Raw genomic sequence first — 7063 nt, forward strand, 5'->3', positions numbered from 1 at the left:
CTTATGTAAATGTCATATTTCTATTTTTTTTTATAAATGTGTAATAATGTCTAAAACGTATTTTTGCTTTGTCCTTGTGTGTAGATTGGTGAGGGGAAACACCAATGTAATCCATTTTAGAATAAAAGGCTTTAAAGTAACAAAATGTGGAAAAAGTCAAGAGGTCTGAATACTTTCCAAATGCACTATATATATACAGTTCCTTCAGAAAGTATTCATTCCCCTTGACTTCCACATTTTGTTGCGTTACTATTATTATTATTGGACACAGAGTGAGTCCATGCAACTTACAGTTGAAGTCAGAAGTTTACATACACCTTAGCCAAATACATTTAAACTCTTTTTTTTTCTCACAATTCCTGACATTTAATCCTAGTAAAGATTCCCTGTCTTAGGTCAGTTAGGATCACCACTTTATTTTAAGAATGTGAAATGTCAGAATAATAGTAGAGAGAATGATTTATTTCAGCTTTTATTTATTTCATCACATTCCCAGTGGGTCAGAAGTTTAAATACACTCAATTAGTATTTGGTAGCATTGCCTTTAAATTGTTTAACTTGGGTAAAATGTTTCGGGTAGCCTTCCACAAGCTTCCCACAACAAGTTGGGTGAATTTTGGCCCATTCCTCCTGACAGAGCTGGTGTAACTGAGTCAGGTTTGTAGGCCTCCTTGCTCGCACACGCTTTTTCAGTTCTGCCCACAAATATTCTATAGGATTGAGGTCAGGGCATTGTGATGGCCACTCCAATACCTTGACTTTGTTGTCCTTAAGCCATTTTGCCACAACTTTGGAAGTATGCTTGGGGTCATTGCCCATTTGGAAGACCCATTTGTGACCAAACTTTAACTTCCTGACTGATGTCTTGAGATGTTGCTTCAATATATGCACATAATTATTCTTCCTCATGATGCCATCTATTTTGTGAAGTGCACCAGTCCCTCCTGCAGCAAAGCACCCCCACAGCATGATGCTGCCAACCCCGTGCTTCACGGTTGGGATGGTGTTCTTCGGTTTGCAAGCGTCGCCCTTTTTCCTCCAAACATAACGATGATAATTATGGCCAAACAGTTCTATTTTTGTTTCATCAGACCAGAGGACATTTCTCCAAAAAGTACGATCTTTGTCCCAAACCGTTGCAAACCGTAGTCTGGCTTTTTTATGGCGGTTTTGGAGCAGTGGCTTCTTCCTTGCTGAGCGGCCTTTCAGATCATGCCGATATAGGACTTGTTTTACTGTGGATATAGATACTTTTGTACCTGTTTCCTCCAGGATCATCACAAGGTCCTTTGCTGTTGTTCTGGGATTGATTTACACTTTTCGCACCAAAGTACGTTCATCTCTAGGAGACAGAACGCATCTCCTTCCTGAGCAGTATGACGGCTGCGTGGTCCCATGGTGTTTATACTTGCATGCTATTATTTGTACAGTTGAATGTGGTACCTTCAGGCGTTTGGAAATTGCTCCCAAGGATGAACCAGACTTGTGGAGGTCTACAATTTATTTTCTGAGGTCTTGGCTGATTTCTTTTGATTTTCCCATGATGTCAAGCAAAGAGGCACTGAGTTTGAAGGTAGGCCTTGAAATACATCCACAGGTACACATCCAATTGACTCAAATTATGTCAATTAGCCTATCAGAAGCTTCTAAAGCCATGACATAATTTTTTGGAATTTTCCAAGCTGTTTAAAGGCACAGTCAACTTAGTGTATGTAAACTTCTGACCCACTGCAATTGTGATACAGTGAATTAGAAGTGAAATAATCTGTCTGTAAACAATTGTTGGAAAAATGACTTGTGTCATGCACAAAGTAGATGTCCTAACCGACTTGCCAAAACTATAGTTTGTTAACAAGAAATGTGTGGAGTGGTTGAAAAACGAGTTTGAATGACTCCAACCTAAGTGTATGTAAACTTCCGACTTCAACTGTATGTGACTTGTTAAGCTAATATTTACTCCTGAACTTATTTAGGCTTACCATAATAAAGGGGTTGAATACTCAAGATATTTCAGCTTTTCATTTTTTATTAATTTGTAAACATTTCCAAAAACATTATTCCACTTTGACAATTTGGGGTATTGTGTATAGGCCAGTGACAAAAATCTAAATGTAATCCATTTTAAATTAAGGCTGTAACACAACAAAAAGTGGAAAAAGCCAATGGGTGTGAATTCTTTCTGAAGGCACTCAATATAGCCTCTTCCATTGAGAAATATATACAGTACCTTCAGAAATTATTCATACCCCTCGACGTATTCCATATTTTGTTGTGTTACAGCCTGAATTGAATTTTTTTATTAAATATAGATTTTACTCACCCACACAATACTCCATAAGGACAAAGTGAAAACATGCTTTTAGAATTTTCTCAAATGTATTGAAAATGTAATACAGAAATCTAATTTACATAAGTATTCACACCCCTGAGTCAATACATTTTAGAATCACCTTTGGCAGCGATTACAGCTCTGAGTCTTTCTAGGTAAGAACTTTGAACACCTGGATTGTACAATATTTGCACATTATTCTTAAAAAATGTCTTCAAGCTCTGTGAAGTTGGTTGTTGAGCATTGCTAAACAGCCATTGTCATGTCTTGACATAGATTTTCAAGCCGATTTAAGTCAGAATTGTAACTAGGCCACTCATGAACATTCAATGTCATCTTGGTAAGCAACTCCAGTGTATATTTGGCCTTGTGTTTTAGGTTATTGTCCTGCTGAAAGGTGAATTTGCCTCCCAGTGTCTGTTGGAAAGCAGACTGAACCAGGTTTTCCTCTAGGATTTTTCCTGTGTTTAGCTCTATTTCGTTTATTTTTATACAAAAAAACTCCCTAGTTCTTGCCGATGACAAGCATACCCATAACATGATGCAGCCACCACCATGCTTGAAAATATGAAGAGTGGTACTCAGTTATGTGTTGTGTTGGATTTGCCCCAAACATCACACTTTGTATTCAGGACATAAAGTTAATTTCTTTGCCAAATTTTCTGCAGTTTTACTTTAGTGCCTTATTGCAAACAGGATGCATATTTTGTACAGGCTTCCTTCTTTTCACTCTATCATTTAGGTTAGTATTGTGGAGTAACTACAATGTTGTTGATCCACCCTCAGTTTTCTCCTATCACAGCCATTCAACTCTGTAACTGTTTTAAAGTCACCATTGGCCTCATGGTGACATCCCTGAGCGGTTTCCTTCCTCTCTGGCAACTGAGTTATGTATCGCCTGTATCTTTGTAGTGACTGGGTGTATTGATAGACCATCCAAAGTGTAATTAATAACTTCACCATGCTCAAAGGGATATTCAATGTCTATTTTTTACCCATCTACCAATAGGTGCCCTTCTTCGCGAGGCATTGGAAAACCTCCCTGGTCTAGGTGGTTGAATCTGTGTTTGAAATTCACTGCTCAACTGAGGGATCTTATAGATAATTGTATGTGTGGGGTCCAGACCTTACATATATTTTTACAGCATGTGTGAGGTACAGAGATGAGGTAGTCATTTAAAAATCATGTTAAACACTATTATTGCACACAGAGTGAGTCCATGCAACTTATGTGACTTGTTAAGCACATTTTTACTCCTGAACTTATTTAGGTTTGCCATAACAAAGGGGTTGAATACTTATTGACTCAAGACATTTAATTCTGTATTAATTTGTAAAAATGTCGACAAACATAATTAAAGTTATTTAAATAATCATTGCTAGGGTCATTTTAAGATGTCAGGCTTGAAAATCCGTTCAGTCATTTTCGGACAGTGAGATACTACCCAAACCAGATCAAACTAGACGCATCTGGTTCCAATTGGCCAAGTCACGTCATTTGATCTTCTACCGTGATCTAGTGGATGAACTGGGAATCAGACATGAGATCGGATTACATCGGTGAAAGGGTTACGACTTCAGCTTTCTCCTCATATGTACTATATCGTTCCTGTAAAACGATAAATGAAGGCATGGCAGACCCATGGCACGTTGCACATGGTGCTTTCAAGACAACTGGGGACTTGGAAAAAATCGAGTTCAAATCATGACATCAGTGATCTTCAGGTCGGACCTCTTGAAAGAGGCCAGAGTTCCAGACTTGGAATTCCGAGTTGGATGACCGTTCAAAAAGATTTTTTCCCAGTCGTTTTCTTTGACATCCTAGTTGTCTCGAAAGCACTGAAGTCAGAAGTGGGAGATTTCAGAGTTCCCAGTTGTTTTGAAAGCCCTGCACTGTCATTTTGAATATTGAATAGCTCCCCGTGTGCTTATACTAGAGTGTAGTATCGCGTCGAATGCTGGCAATTATTGCTGTCAAACAAAGGAGTCCGCTTTTACTGAACTTTGATCACAAGTTTTATTCATATCACAAGTTTTCAGCATAAGTTTACAGACCTGCAGTGTCTGGAGAAACAGTGTCCCAAAATAATCTGTCTGTTTCTAACCCCCTCTTCCTCCAGCATATACTTATAAACAATGCAAAAATATGGGTTGCTCCCTCTGCTGTCCAATCACCTGTCTCCCCTGGGGCGTCACCCTACAAATGGCTACTTTTGAACTAACATAAACATCTTTTCATTTCTACATGAAAAACATTAACAAAGACATAATCCTAATACACTACATTCCCCCCTTCGAGACGAACTAAAAGTCTCGAAAACAAACAAAACAGGATTATGACAAGTAACAATTTATCTTATTGAGTATCTTTAACATTAAACCAAAAACATTTTTCTCTAGAGTGTAAATACCTTTCTATGAAATATGAACAAATGTTTATGGAGTGTGAGAGCGAAAAACTGTCTGGCAGCCATCTTTCCAGATATCCATCCATCAATCAAGACAGTAAAATTCTCTCACGGTCCCTCTGCCCCAGGCAACCACCTAGGTACTCCCGATGAATTCATAAATCCTTATCAATGCATTTGAAACTATGATGCAATTAAATACACATGTAAGCCCCTGCAAACAAAATACTATCCAAAATGTCCACTCTAAGGCTGGTCAACCCATCGGACCCTATAGTGAATCTCTATCCCTGCCTGGACTCCCTGTCCCTAAGCATTCACGAAATAAACAAAAACATTTAAGTTCCCCACATGTATTCAATAACATCAAATATCATTCTACAAAAATTTATACCTAAGACTATGACCCAAATTATGTATTACACATGCAAATATGTCTATATTTCATTGCAGACACTGGAATGTAGTCCACTAGACTTCATCTCCCCCGTAGTCTCGACTTCCAATGCATCGTTGATGATGGAATGGGAACCTTTCCACACCTTCCTTGTTCCATCTCCTCCAGTCATTCTCCTTTCATATTGTCCTTGTTTGAGTATTTCAATCTTTACATTTTCCCCCAAACGCTTCTGGAAGAAAAGAAAAGACCAAACAGTATCTTTTTTGCAAAACAAACACTTTCAAATTAAAACATCAATATCAACTAAGAATATAAAAATGATATATAAATGATGTATGAATCACATTATTCTATTTCCCCCCTTTGATTCATAACATCATACTAAAATCACACTAATATTGAAAAAAAAATTGAAAAATGATCAAATAATCAAAAAGGATATTTATCCATTAATATTCCATCCAGACCCCCTTGTCCATCTTCATCCAGATCAGGAACAGTCAACAACGGCATCTGAGTGTTGTCTCCAGGCATCACAACTCCAACCCATCTTAATATCATAGCTTTCGCAAAGGTCAGTAACAAAGTACAAAAGCAAAACATCACACACAGCGCTATCAGAGCTGCAACTAAAATCTGAACCATCACTGCTCCTAATGGGCCTAACTGATCTTGCAACCAAGTCTTCGCTGACCATCCAGCTCCTTCAGATCTACCAAACGCATCCCTTATATTCTTCAACGCATCTATAACACTCGTGATATTATCGGAACTATCTGGGATCAAAGTATAACAATCATCCCCCGTCAGATTCATAGCCAAACATAAGCCACCTTGTTTTGCTAAAATATAGTCAAGAGCCATGTCATGTTTCAACAGCGTCAGTCTGTGACTTCTTTGAGTATTTGACAGAAGGTTAAACCCTCTTATTGTTTCATTCGCAAACCCCTGCAAAGTATAGGTAATATTATCAATATGATCTGCCAAAAATGTTACACCATACCATGGAAAAAGTCAGTCCCCACTTCTCTCCTAGACTTACCCTCCAATGGTAGGCTTCAAGACTATGAAATGTCGCCATGTCTCTTTTCACCCTATTTTCAACCCTAGCTTCAGATTTATCTGTGTCCGGTGCTACCCCTCTTTTAATGGTAAAAGCCTCATATGGAAGCTTCAACGTTGACATGTAACAACATCCTGTCCATCCATAGGGTAAGAATATATATGCTTTATCACCACAAACCCACCAAATATCTCTAAAATTCCCAATAGTTACATTGCCAGGCAAAAGCTGATCTTTCACCATCAAAGTCCTGCTCTTCTTACTAACTGGTACATAAAAAGTTACATTATATTTGTCATCTCTAACCTTATGTTCATGCTTATCCAAAGTCATCATATAATCATCACAATCTGATATTCCCATGAACATACCCTTTCCCTCATATGTTTTATTAGAACAAAAACAACTTTTAGCCCTCACTGCTTTCACCTCCAATGCTTCAGGGTTCGCTGTTACCTGATTTTCCTTACCGTCTAACAAATTCACATAGGGTAATTCATTTAACCAAGAACACCTAAACCTAGGCCTAAACAAATGTTTTGACAACGACATTACTTTATCTGTTAATGCTTGTTGCTGATACAACAGCCATGACAAAGCATAAGATTGACACATACTTGATAGAGGTTGAGCAACCGTCTCTAAAATGGAACCCCACGTCTCTGGTGCCGGAATTCTCAACAGACATGGACCCTCAAGATTCCTCACTGATCTTACATAATGAGTTAACTGCTGGAACCAAAGATTTCTACCTGCCCATTCATCTTTAATCTTCAAAACAGAAGAATCAAATCCATATGCTTTCCATTTAGTTTCTCTTTTCCCTAACAAGCGGTATTGATCAGATGTATCTTCTGATGTTA

Source organism: Coregonus clupeaformis, unplaced genomic scaffold, assembly GCF_020615455.1.
Source record: "Coregonus clupeaformis isolate EN_2021a unplaced genomic scaffold, ASM2061545v1 scaf0359, whole genome shotgun sequence".
In the NCBI taxonomy this organism is placed as follows: Eukaryota; Metazoa; Chordata; class Actinopteri; order Salmoniformes; family Salmonidae; genus Coregonus; species Coregonus clupeaformis.